This window comes from Peromyscus eremicus, chromosome 13, assembly GCF_949786415.1.
Source record: "Peromyscus eremicus chromosome 13, PerEre_H2_v1, whole genome shotgun sequence".
In the NCBI taxonomy this organism is placed as follows: Eukaryota; Metazoa; Chordata; class Mammalia; order Rodentia; family Cricetidae; genus Peromyscus; species Peromyscus eremicus.
This window is the reverse complement of record NC_081429.1, coordinates 39,322,971-39,335,820: the sequence shown is the minus strand read 5'-3', so window position 1 is coordinate 39,335,820 and position 12,850 is coordinate 39,322,971. Positions and strand designations below refer to the sequence as shown.

The 12,850-nt window shown below is 41.7% G+C and overlaps 1 non-coding gene across 1 annotated transcript; it reads right to left on the bottom strand.

The window, feature by feature from the left end:
* Window positions 1-2,279: 2,279 nt before the first annotated feature.
* LOC131923740 (U6 spliceosomal RNA) lies at window positions 2,280-2,386 on the bottom strand. The gene has a single exon (XR_009382675.1). It is a non-coding gene; the product is annotated as a U6 spliceosomal RNA (small nuclear RNA).
* Window positions 2,387-12,850: the final 10,464 nt, after the last annotated feature.

Here is a 12,850-nt window from a genome sequence, read left to right as displayed (position 1 = left end):
ATATTGAACACTGAGTAGAAGATGGTGGCATTTTTCTTTAGATTGTCCAAGCCACCTAAGAAGGGAATCCAACGACGATTTATTATTAAAGAGTTGGCCTCCAGGCCGTTGACCCTGCATGCTGAGGCCAGGGCTCTGACCACTGCTCCTGAGGCCTGAGACTAAGAAGCTCACGCTTCTTCGTAGCTGATAGCCATACAGACAGGAATGTATAAATGATGAGAGAATCCTGCTGGCAAGATGAAGTCAATGAAGAAAAATTCCTGAGAAAATACCATTCTGAGGGCCATGTGGAGAACAGTTAAATAACCAAAACACCACCAGGAGTTCAGTCTTTATTTTGAATTTTAATATTTTACATATTCTTTTTATGTCTCTTAAAACAACTATTTTTACCCATCTGTATGACTTAGAGAATTATATTTATATCCTTATATCCCTTAAAGCAACTGGTAGACAAATATCACATAAATCAATACCTTATATTCTGAAGACCTTGTATTCTGAAGATCCATCTCTTTGGATCAACAACATTAAGATAATTAAACATACTAGTAAGTGATCTATCTACCTATAATTTGCATATAGTGTAATTGTACTCAGCCAATTAAGTGTGTTTTACACTATAAACATCCTGAGACAACATGCCAAGGAAGCGTAAGCTCTGAAGATTTTTACAGCAAACAGATGATCTTTGAAGAAGAAAATACCCTACCCCTTGGCAGTAATGGAGAAAAAAAGGTATGGGGGCATTTTCTTCAAAGGAGACCTCCACGTGACTGCTCTAATGTGGTTAGCAGCAACTAATTAAACCCATGGTTTATCCGGCCAGAGCTGTTTTAACTAGTAACATGTTTTTTGTTTTGTTTTGTTTTTTATATACACTTTGAGATCCCCAAAATGTAAGATCACTTGGAAAGGCAAGAATGAGAGGTGATTTTCTTAGGTTGCTTCTCTGTTGCTGTGATGAAACACTAACCAGAATCTACTCAGGGAGGAACGAGTTTTTGTCTCATACTTCCAGGTAACAGTCCATCACTGAGGGAAGTCAGGACAGGAACTCAAGGCAGGAATCTGAAGACAGGAACAAAGTGTCGATCCCAGAAGAATGCTGCTTACTGGCTATCCCTGGCTCACTCAGCTGGCTTTTTTATACAACCCAAGACCACCTTCCCAGAGATAATATTGCCTACATTGGGCTGGGCCTCCCACATTAATCATTAATCCAGAAAATGCTCCACCAACTTGCCTACAATCCAATTGGATAGAGGCCATTTTCTCAGTTGAGGTTCCCCCTTCTCAAATGACTCAAGCTTGTATCAAGTTGACAGAAAAACTAACTGGTGATAACAATTGATTGATGACATCTGTAAGCAGCTAGTTACATGGGAACTAGAACCCAGGTATAAGAAAAATTCTTTCCCAAGAATGGCCACATTCTCTTAGCTTGACTCATGCAATATAAAAGTATATTACTGATATGCCAGCCAGATCAGTTCCTCTAGCCTTTCCCATCTTCGTACATGTCATTTTTGACTCACACTGGTACTCATTTCTCTATAGACGTCATTTGTTTTTTGGTTGGTTTTGTTGTTGTTGTTGTTGGTGTGTGTGTGTGTGTGTGTGTGTGTGTGTGTGTGTGTGTGTTTATGTATATGCATGTGTGTGTAGTGAATGCCCATGTGTGTGTGAGGGGGTATCTTTGGGTGCCTTTCTCTAACATCTATTTGTTTCTTTAAGACAAGTTTCTCATTGAACCTAAAGCCCACAATTTTGGCTCGGCTGACTGGCCATCAGGCTCCTGGGGTCCACTTGTCTCCCCTTCCCCCATGCTGGGGTAACAGGTATGTGCAGTGCCTGGGCTTTCACGTGACTGCTAAGGATGTGAGCTCAGGTCCTGATGCTTGCACAACATGCATTCTTACCAGCTGACCCATCTCCCAGCCCCTCACTTCTCTACGCATCTCTTTGACTTCATTTTCAATCGATTATCAAGACCCAAATCTCTCTAGCCATCTTAAACCTTTCCTTCCACCCTAGTTCACAGCACCACACCACCACATCAGCTGGGGACATACAAGGGACCTCCTTGTGCCTCTCTTCCAGTCTTACTCTACCTTCCCCCACACAGCAGTTGAATCATCTCGAAATGCAAATCAGAAAATGGAAATCTCTAAGAGGTATCCCTGTGCTCTGAAAATGAAACCCACACATTGCGTCCTATCTCCCCTCCCCCATGGGTACATAAACTATTTATTAACAGCAAAGGCCCAGGGACTAAAAGTATGGAACGCTTCACGAATTTGCACGTCATCCTTGCACAGGGGCCATGCTAATCTTCTCTGTATCATTCCAGTTTTAGTATCTGTGCTGCTGAAATGAGCACAATGTGTCCTATCTTTTTTTTTAAAGGTTTATTTATTTGTTATATATACACCTGTTCTGCTTGCATGTATGTCTACAAGCCAGAAGAGGGCACCAGATCTCATTACAGATGGTTGTGAGCCACCGTGTGGTCATTGGGAATTGAACTCAGAACCTCTGGAATTGCAGCCAGTGCTCTTAACCACTGAGCCATCTCTCCAGGCCCAATGTGTCCTATCTTAAGTCTTACATCTGACCCCAGTCCCTTCTCTGGCTGACCCTGCACCCAGTCCAGTTATCCTCCCTGGGGTATATTGATCTACAGAGACACTACCTTTGAGTGCTGATATGCCCCTGATTTTCTCACCTCAGGATCTTAGCACATGCTGATCCCTGGACTTCACCAGGTCCTGCATCATATAGACGGTAACAACAAAAAAGATCCACCCTCTTTTGGCCCATCAATATAATCTAGAGCAGTGGTTCTCAACCTGTGAGTCACGACCCTTGGGATCGAATGACCCTTTCACGGGGGTCACCTAAGTCTATCAGAAAACACAGGTATTTACATTATGATTCATAACAGTAGCAAAATTATAGTTATGAAGTAGAAATGAAAATAGTTTTGTAGCTGCGGGGAGTGGGGGGCAGTCACCACACATGAGGAACTATATTAAAGGGTCACAGCTTTAGGAAAGTTGAGAACCACTGATCTAGAGCATTATTTCTCAGTGTGTTGTGCTTCTGCTTGGCAATTATACCTATTTACATATACTGCATTCATGTGTCTTTATCTTTTTGACAATGTCAGTATCCTTCACTGCACCGTAATATCTGACAAACACCAAAAGTGTCTTTTTGTCTCAAGTGTTTTCTGAGCACCTAGCAAGTCTGCTACATGTCATCTGTCACCAGAGCCCCTAACCATAGGCCTGGCCCCTAGGTCTAACACTTGCCCACATAAAGAGAAAATGATAATGTGATATATATTAATTTATAGAAATTTATAGGAAAACTAATTTATCCTTAGGTTTAATCAAAATTGGGCAGAGAGAAATTCTCAACTGTCTCCTTGTAACTTATGACAGTGTTGTTACTTATAAAAAAGATTCAACAAAAGTCAGGAAAGGGTATATGTAGATTTATCCAGAGGCCCACATTACCAGGACTGGGAAATAGTCTTCCATTGCCAGGGTCTAGTTCCTTTGGGACATGCCATGTTGACTCTAGGCTGGCCATCCCCTGGCCCCAACATAGTATTTTCCCCAGGAAGGATAATTCCTAGGGCCCTTTGCACTAATACATGGTGTTCAATCGCTGTCTGTTGGGTGTACAGATGAATACATGAGTCAGAAAAGCCAATTAAACAAGAAACCATTCGTGTCGGTTAATGTCAATTGTCAACATGACTCTCAGCATGCCGCCATCTTTGTTCACATGGAAACACATTAGAGGAAGTTCATCATTTGATGGTGAGGGGGATAATGTTGGGAGTCATTACTCCTCTAAATTGCTACTAACTGATTTCAATCCAGACAAATGTAATTTAGTAAATAAGGCCTTAGTAACTAATAATTATGACTTGGAGACTAAAAAGGAAATATGTATGCACAGGACAGAAAAACCAGCTATAGTCTAGAAATTAAAAATCTCATGTGAAAAAAAAAAACAAAAAACAAAACAAACAAAAATCTCATGTGATTTGATTGAAACATTTGCACACTCTACTTCATATTTGCTTTAGTAGTGCCCCCTAGTACACAGGTGCAGAGAGAGAAAGAGAGAGAGAGAGAGAGAGAGAGAGAAAGAGAGAGAGAGAGAGAGAGAGGTTGATAAGAATGATTCCAACCTTGCAAACAGTGATTGGAGTGTCTGCATCCTAGACACACACAAAGCGCCAGACTGCTCCTGCAGGTAGAAATTAGCCATCTGGGAGAAAGAAGTGAGAAGGATATTATCACTGTATATTGTTTACATTATCTGGATTTTTAATTACTGAGTGTCCTTTCTGTCAACAACAACAAAAAAAATTAGTTAAGATTGTTAGTACAAATAAACATTCACCAAAGTAAATCAATTAAGTAATCTATGGTTTGTCTAAAACTTGGAGTCATATTCAGTTAAAAAATATAAAATGTGTATGTATGTGTGTGTGTGTGTGTATCCTAAATACCACTGTGAAATGATCTCCAGGATTTATTATTAAAAGAAAAGCAATTTGTAGAAAATGTGCTTAGTTCATTTAGATGGTGAGGGCGGGGGGTCATTAGGGATTAAACCCAGGGCCTCATGCACGCTAGGTAGACTCTACCACTAAGCTACATCCCAAGCCCTCACATATATACACTTTATAGGAAATCAGAGAAAGGGAACTGAAGGGATGGCCCAGGGGTTAAGAGCACCGGCTGCTCTTCCAGAGGACCCGGGTTCAGTTCCCAGCACCCACATGGCAGCTCAAGACTGTCTGTAACTCCAGTTTTAGGGGGCCTGACACCCTCATATGCAGGTAAAACACCAATGTACATAGAAGTAGATAAATCTAAACAGAAAAGGAAGGAAGGAAGGAAGGAAGGAAGGAAGGAAGGAAGGAAGGAAGGAAGGAAGGAAGAAAGAGAGATGGCAAAGCAGAGTGACATTAAACTATACAGCAAGTTTAAAGCCAGCCTGGGCTACATGAGACCCTGTTTCAAAAAGTAAAGGGTAAGCAAGATGCCTCGGTAGGTAAAGATGGTAAGAAGATTGGCAGTCTGAGCTGAGGCCTCAGAACCCACGGAAAGGGGGAAGTAGAGAACCAGCCCCACCAAGCTGTCCTCTGGCCATCAAAAAGTGTCAGAGCATGTGCACACATACACACAAATAATGATAATAATAATTTAATTTAAGAGAAAAGGAAAAAGAAAGGCAATGATAGTTTCCATAATGTTTAAAAATAAAAAATCTTAAAACCTTCGACCATAAATTCAAAACCTTTGGGGAGGGGACAGTATAGGGTGACAATAATAAGGATGAAAATTGGGCTTTGTTGAATAACGCAGGTTTGATTTGAAACCGCATACATGTTTTGCATAATTATGAAAAACATAAATTCACGAAGTAACCCCTAAAACTTTAAAGAGACAGGAAACAAGCGAACCTAACTGTGTTTCCAGATGGCGGGCGGCACAGCCAAACAGTCCCAAACCCTTTCAAGTGGCTTCAAAACAGGCCCTCGCCCAGTGTGCAGAGCTGCCCAGCCCTGGCCCTCATGAGCCGACGTGTGTCTCTTCTGTCTTAGCTGCATGGCGTGAGGTCCAGTGGTGGCATGAAAAGGGCCACAGTAGGGAGTATACAACACGGAACTCAGAAAATGCTACACAGCAAATTCTCGTCTACTTCGGTTTGGTTGTCATTTATGTTTGTATTTGGAATAATAATGATTAAATCTTTACCAAAACACTCCTGTATCTAGATATACAGGCCTAAGGGGCAGAAAGAATTACGAAACAAAATTACACAAAATAGCAAGCTGACCAATCCAGCTACCACCCAGACCCGGAACCAGGGCTATGAGGTGGCCCACCCCAACATCCACCCCATCTATGAACTGTTGGACCATGTGAAGGGGATGAAACTACAAATCCAAAACAGCAGGATCTCCATGACACAGGACAACAGGACATCCAAGAGGAGCCCCAGTGAGAGCCCATTATCAGTGGTGTAGCAAAAACCAGAGGCCTTGAGCCAGACCAATGATTTGTGACAATGAACACTTTCAAGCAAAGATGTGAATGAAGTAAAGGGTAAACTGTATATCTCAATGGACCACACCACAGCTTCCATAGCAAGATTATTCTTCTTCCTCCTCCTCTTCTTCTTCTTCTTCCTCTTCTTCTTCTTCTCCTTCTTCTTCTTTCTCTTCTTTGTTTTTGTTTTTTCTTTTAAATTTGGTTTAGTTTGGGAGGGAGGTTGCAAGGGCAGAAGACAGATGTGAGGAGATGGGGAGATAAGCGGGCTCGGAATGGATGATGTGAAATCCACAAAGAATCAATAAAAGTTTAAAAAAAAAAGTACACAAAATAGCTTTAATCATCACGGCGCTGGTAATGATAGACTTGCTGTTCTGTGATCGTTCTTTTCATGTGGTGTGGGATAAACAAGTGAGCAACTCTGCCACTGTTGGTAAGAACTAGGATTCTAAGTCAGGTGGTGGTGGTGCACACCTTTAATCCCCGCTCGGGAGGCAGAGACAGGCAGATCTCTGCGAGTTCGAGGCCAGCCCGGTCTACATAGTGAGTTCCAGGACAGCCAAAGCTACACAGAGAAATCTTATCTCGAAAAACAAAACAAACAAAAAAGAACACGAGCTAGGATTCTAAGTGTGCTGAAGCCTTTAATCCCAGCACTCAGGAGGCAGAGGTTAAGTGGATCTCTGGGAATTCTAGGGCAGCCTGTTCTACAAGCCAGCCAGGGCTGATTCATGAGACCCTGTCTCAAAAGAAAAAAAAAAAAAAAAAGAAGTAGGATTTTAAAGAGTGAAATAAAGAAGAAAACGGAAAGAAGAGGTTCAGTGAAAACCATGGTAACAAGAACTCGTTGGGTAAAGGCATTTGTCAAATCAGAAGCCTGATACCCACATGACACACTTGTCCTCTGACCTTCACCGGCATGTCAGGGCACAGAGGCCCACACTCATCACACACTACACACCTACACACAAAAATTGTTTAATCTGAATGCTCACTTCCAATTGGAATTATCAGAACCAACATAGGGTAGATCCACTTTCTCTAACATAATCATGAGGATGGGTGGTATCAGCAAAATATAAACTATGACAAACAGCACAACTCATTCAACAACAACAAACCACAAACATAAACACTATTATGTTTGGTCTATTCAAGTAGTACAGTACCAGGGTCTACCAGCCATAAGTGCATATAAAGATCACAGACACTGACTGCCTCTGAGGTCACTCATTCAAATGGCTTAGACACAGAGTGGCTATGTAAAAGAGTGATGTTAGGCAAATGGGTTATAATAATTTAGCCTCAATTTTGGTTCAAAAGGCTATCTTTAATATACAGTATGTCTAAATGTTAATGTTCCACCCAAAAAAATTGTTTAAATCTTCACCTTGTCTTTGACTCCATAAAGCTAAAGCTTAGATAGATAGATAGATAGATAGATAAATGATAGATAGATACATGATAGATAGATGATAGATAGCTAGATAGATATAGATGATAGATCTTGATATATATGTATATATATGATATATATATATATTCTATATCTCAAGACTTAATTTAGATGACTCAAAAAGTAGAAAGCTAAGCAGAGGCCAAGGGTAGAATCCCTAACCCTGAATATCTCTCAACCATTCTGTCCCCCTCACACTAGCTTTTATAGATATCAATGGGATTAGGAAATGATTTCACACATATGTTCCATGTCTTAGGGTTTCTACTACTGTGAAGAGACACCATGACCACAGCAACTCTTATAAGGAAACATTTAATTGGGGCTGGCTTACAGTTCAAAGGTTTAGTACATTATTTCAGAAAGCATGGCGGCACACAGGCAGACATGGTGCTGAAGAGGTATCTGAGAATTCTACATCCAGATAGGCAGGCAGCAGAAAGAGAGTGAGACACTGGGCCTGGCTTGAGCATCTGAGACCACAAAGCCCACCCCCAGTGACACACTTCCTCCAACAAAGGCCACATCTATTGCAACAAGATCACATTTCCTAATAGTGCCACTCCCTAATGGCCTATGGGGGCCATTTTCATTCAAACCACTGCATTACATAAGCAAAATTAATAAGCATTTGATTCTGCCCTTTGATATTTTAAGATGGGTTATAACATTCTCTGTTCAGTCTTGGCCTAATACAATGGTTGTCAAGTTTTAGTGTGAACAAATACCAGATAGGGAGCTTCTTGGTAATGCAGATTCCTACTGGGCATGAGGAACAGTAGTAGAGTGCTTGCCCAACAAGTGCTAAGCTCTGGGTTCAGTCTCCAGAACTATCAAATAACAACAACAACAAAATCACACACAACATTCTGTCTTATGAGGTCTGTATCTAGGCACAGTTCTGGGCAGTTCTTGTGCTGATGGTATGAGGCCATATTTCCAATAGCCTTGGTTTAAAGCCACTTGGAAATTAGGAGACCCCAAAATCAACACCTCAAGGATCTGGCTGCAGGACCCTTTTCAGTGTCCTTGTGTTTCTCTTTGGCTAATGGCTAAAGTTTCTCACTATCAACTTTGCTGCGTGTGTGTGTGTGTGTGTGTGTGTGTGTGTGTGTGTGTGTGTGTGTTTGGTCAGAACTCTGGGACCCAGTAGCCAGGAATAGGTCCCCTCTTAAGAGTGTCTCTTCCTTTTTATAAAGATCAAAGGCACTGACTGTCTCTGAGGTCCCTCATCCAAAGTCCCACTGGTGACTCAGAATAGCGTAAGGAGTCATTGCCTACCGCTTGCTCAAATACTGCACCTGCCCCTCTTCTTGCCTTGTTAAATATTTGCTGTCTGTCTGAATCAGGAAACGGGATTCCATACCAAAAGCAAGGGAATGGTTTTGGCTGATGCCTGATTGTGCTTCTATGTGGCTTCCTCTACTGGAGAAGCACTGTCTATCATTCTTTCTAATGGGCTATTCACAGAAGTGCCCCTCTGGTCAATCAGCTTGTTTTATCTGTTCCATGGTTTTATGGAGGCTTTGTTTGCTCACCTGTGGCAGATGTACTTGGACTCCAGATGTTTTTAAGATGTTCTCCATGTGGACCTATATAATGCTACACAGCAGCAGTTTCTCTTGCAAAGGCTTGGGACTTTAAAAGAAGTCCTGATTGCTTATTGTTGGGGACTGTTTGTGGTTCCTAATTAGGCATTTCATTTAAAATGCCAATGTCTTCAGGCTTATAAAATGGCTCTATTAAATTAATTTTTCCCTAACTAACTGAATATGGTTTCTCATCTACACTTTGGTGATTTGTAAATTTTGTTCAATTTAAGCCCACACTTGGGATACTAAGTAAATTTTTTTAATAAATAATTAGAATAAAGAGATACCTACAGAAATCAAACCAATAAAAGTATGCATACATTTTAAATGAATTTACAGAAAACAAAATACATCAGATGTCAGTGTATTGGAGATTTAATCCTTTAAATTTTTAAGAAAAATATACCAATATATTCAAAAACATACAAGTAATATATTGACCTGCAAGGTAACCATCATGAAATTTCATTATCATAGGATTATGACAAGTTTTAATTTTGATAATTTTAATTTACTTATTTTTTACTTATTTATGATTATTTTAAAGCGAATCCTAGACATGACATATCATCGATATAATTTCATATGTAAATATTTCAGGATGTATTTATGGTCAACAAAAACTATGTTGTTAAGATACATTCACACCACATACAATAACAGACCTCCTCCCCAAAAGCTGAAGGAAATTCTGTAACAATATCAGACATTCAGTTAGCCCTCATGTTTCCTTGTCTTGGGAATTCTCCTCACTCACATGCTTTCTCTTCTCACCTCCTTTTGTTTTTAAAAACAGGGCTGGGAAGATGGCTAAGTGGGTAAAATGTTCATCATACAAGTATGAAGAGCTGAGTTCAAGTCCCCAGAATTCATACATTTGTAATGTGTGTATTACACTCCAAAGTAAAACAATACAAAAGCAATCAGGATCCCGAACTGGTTAAACAGTGAGACTGGTTCACTATCTTTCTGTTTTATTATTATTATTTTTCTCCCATACAATATATCCTGATGGCAGCTCCCCTCCCTCCACTCCTCCCAGCTCTCCCTCCACACCTCCCCTCTCCTCCAGATCCACTCCTGTTCCCCATGTCTCCCCCTGGAAAAGAGCAGCCCCCTAGTGACATCAGCCCAACATGGCACAAGAAGATACGTAATACCAAGCACAAACTCTCACATCAAGGCTGGGTGAGGCAACCCAGTAGGGGGAAAAGAGTCCCAAGAGCAGGCAGAGGAGTCAGAGACACCCCCACACACACACACTCCCACTGTTAGGAGTCCCACAAAAACACCAAGCCAGCAACAATAACATAGATGCAGGAGACCCATGCAGGCTCAGTGATTGCCCATGAGCCCTGCTTAGTTGATTCCAGGGCCATGCTCTCCCAGCATCCTCAACTCTCTAGCTCCCACAATTCCTTCTCCCCCTCTTTGCAGAAAAGGTTCAATATCTTTATGGCTCTCTTAACCAACAGCTACCTTCTTCCTAGTCCTACTAACACAGATCTTTGAGAAGTAGAAGGGAGACAAATATTAAGCAATCAAGAGATAAACCAACCCCCAACGGGGGGCAGGGAAGGTAGTAAAAAAAAAAAAGTGATCAATCCCTGGAATCAATTGTCTTCAGGACACACAACTGCTTGCAAGATTCTTGATCAAGTTCTTTCCTTGTAGAACTGTGTGGGGAAACTGCCTGAAATCTGGAGCAGCCAGAAGAGGAAACCACGGAGCAGATCTGAGAGGATGCAACCACCCTCTTCCCATTAGTCCTTGGGTGGCTGCACTTCTAGCAATCAAGACTGGTTCAGCATTGGGAGCTGAACTTGCTCTTGCCTTGCATGCAAAAAATCAGATAATGAGGGAGGGGAGTCTCATGCCAGCAGTAGAGTGTCTCCCTTTTCTGTCTCTCTCCTACCCTCCCCTGCAATGCATATTCAGAGAAGCAAACTAAGACATCACCAAATTGGTTTTGACTTCAAGCCGATGTTCTTTCTCATATTAAATATCACGTGCTGTCTAAGAGCAGAAACCAAAAAATGACCAGAACAATTTTATTAGAAATGACACTCATCACTCTTGCCCACGCTCGTTTTTTTTAATCCTATCTCCAATTTAGGTAAATGTTACAGGAAGGAATATATGCCCACCTATGTATGCCAAGTTCCTACGAGCATGCCTGGTGCACAGTAGGCAAGTCATAATGGTTGTTAGCTGAATGTATGTTGCCAGTCATTAGTAAGTGTGTGGTAAAAGTGTGGTTGTTAATGAGGGAAAGCCAAAGAGGGGAAGAAAGACCCTCTTCTCTGGTGGACACTACGCAGGTACTGTGCTTGTCATAAACACAGCATTGCCCTGGCCTCACAAAGTTTCCAGAACAGGGGCCTTTAACTGACAAGTCCCATCCTCCCAGCCAGTTGTAGCCCTACCTCCCTTAGCATCCAACAGGAAAGCTGGAACATTCCCTCCAGAAGTCCTGGGAATTCCTATAGGAAAAAAGAGATGTTGCCTTGTCAAGGACTACCAGATTTAGCTTTTCCCATCACTCAGCATCCAAGTCATCCAGTTTTCAGAAATTCTAAGCACTCTACATGAGGACATGGCTGGGGAGTTGAGCCTTTTGGCTAGGGCTTTGCAGCAGGCCCCAGACATAACCCATGAGTCTATTGCTACCTGTTGTAAAGGCATATAAATCATCATAGGCCTGAGCTATTAAAACTGCATTTAAAACAACACATATGCATAGACCTAGCCCACGAGACAAGAGTTTTGCTGGAAAAATCATTGGCTCAAAGCAAGGGATCAACTTTGGCTCAGGTATCTCACCAGGACTTAACCAGACCCAATCACTCAAACCCTGCTTGTCTCCCCATATCTAAAACAGTAGCACCTGTGCTTTGCATCTTTCAGGTAAAACAGAAGACTAGGATCTCATGGAAAACATCCTGAAAGGTACACACTAATTTAACAGGCATGGGGAAGTAGACGGTAGATTATAGCGAAAGCTAGATGCAGTTAAATTCATGTGCTTCTTAATTTTATAAATGTGACAAAATATCATGTGTAGCTTTTATGATTTAAAGAAAATCAATCCTGAGGCTTGTTGTTGTTGTTGTTGTTATTATTATTATTATTAAGATTTCTGTATTAGAAGATAAAACTGGGCCTATCGGACCAGCCATGTTAATACCCAGCGAGAGGCCATTCCAACTTGTTCCAGGAAGCATGGAAACATGAATCTCATCCAGCTGTTGGAAGGGATGCCACAACATCCCAGACGCCAGATGTGTGTATCCCAAAGGGGCTCCACGCCTGGGATGCTCTTCCTCCTCTCACCTCTGCAGAACAAGTGTCTGCTTCGTGCACAGCGTCTTCTGCATGCCTGCCTGCCAAGCCCAAGGCTACTCCAGTCTTTTCAAATGATTCCTTGTTTGCATGATTTCCAGAACCCCAATGAACAAGCTGGTTTCAACCCTCAAACCCAGTTCCAGCTGGTTACTGCAGAGGGATTTATGAGAAGTCATGTCTGGAGACAAGGGGAAAATATTGGGTAATTAGAGCCGACTCTTCCAGAGGCTGCTTGTAGTGTGTGTAAGTAGACATTCACTCTGAGGCAAGGCAGAGACTGGGTCATGTTACCCAGACTCACCAGAACCACACTGGGTCCCATTCACAAAAACCACACCCCATGGCCCAGAGTAGGGCGGGGCTCTAGG